The following is a 1,170-nucleotide window of genomic DNA, read 5'->3' as shown; positions in this document are numbered from 1 at the left end:
TTGTGGGAGACGACAGGGCGGAAGTTTGCGCCACCCCAGCCGGGGGTGGAAGAGGTTAACCTTTCGCTGTGTAGCTATAAAGCGGTGTAGCCATCGGTCCCGTTTCTCAACGTATGGGGGACAAAATTCACCCCAGGAATTGAGGGTTAAGTTAGGGTTGCCCTGGCAGGTTAACGGAGGGTTAACTTATGGTTGTTCAGCCATCGTTTCGGCCACAACACCTCTAACCCTTCGCTTTACCAGATAAAACTTCGGTTTCAAAGCGCCAGTTATCCTGAGGGAAACGTCGGAGGGAATCAGCTACTAGATGGTTCGACTAGTCTTTCGCCGCTATCTATACTCTGACTTCACCCTACACAGGCATAGTTCGCTTCCTGTCGCAAGCGCTCATGCTCCACATCTCCGACGGTGTGGGCGAGACGGGCCGGTTGTGCGCGGACTGCCGGGCGCGCACCGACCCTCACTTTCATTGCACCACGAGGTTCCGTAAAGTTCTCAGACTCGCGCTCGCGTCAGACTCATTGGTCCGTGTTTCAAGACGGGTCGGGTAGGTAGCCGACATCGCCTGTGGGAGTGAGTGGCTAATTTGCGCGCCTGGTGGCCACACTTATTCTCTCATCCTGGCAGAAGGATGTACCACAGAAGAGGACCATAGATGGCGCGTGTGCGAGGCTGACGGGCAGGCGTACAGCTCCCGGAAACCCCGACCCACACGCGTAAGCATCTTAACTTGTGGGAGACGAAAGCGCGGAAGCTTGCGACACCCCAGCCGCGGGTGGAAGAGCTTACCCTCTCTTTCGCGATTGATGGCAAAGCGACGCTCAGACAGGAGTGGTCTCTAGCGGGGCCGCAAAGTGCGTTCAAAGTGTCGATGATTGTGTCCTGCAATTCACATTAGTTCTCGCAACTAGCCGCATTCCTCATCGAGGCAAGAGCCGAGTGATGCACCGCTAAGACTTGTACGCTGCACTTTCAGGCGTCAGCAATTGACTACTCATCCGAACACAGGCATGTTCCCAAGAAAACCCAACTCCGGGCGCTCCGCCACGCACCGAGCCAGCGGAGGCCCTCTGCAGCCGTGTTTGAGAAAATCAACCAGGTAGCCTCATGTCACTGCGCTCAGCAAGAAACACCGGTCGCCACTAATCAATACACCAGACCGGAGGAACC

At 56.0% G+C, this 1,170-nt stretch overlaps 1 pseudogene; it reads right to left on the bottom strand.

The window, feature by feature from the left end:
• Positions 1 to 815: 815 nt before the first annotated feature.
• LOC130132185 (5.8S ribosomal RNA) lies at positions 816 to 959 on the bottom strand (annotated as a pseudogene).
• Positions 960 to 1,170: the final 211 nt, after the last annotated feature.

This window comes from Lampris incognitus, unplaced genomic scaffold (genome assembly GCF_029633865.1).
Source record: "Lampris incognitus isolate fLamInc1 unplaced genomic scaffold, fLamInc1.hap2 scaffold_123, whole genome shotgun sequence".
NCBI classification, from domain to species: domain Eukaryota; kingdom Metazoa; phylum Chordata; class Actinopteri; order Lampriformes; family Lampridae; genus Lampris; species Lampris incognitus.
The sequence above is the reverse complement of the archived record's forward strand: the minus strand, read 5'-3'. Positions and strand labels throughout refer to the sequence as shown.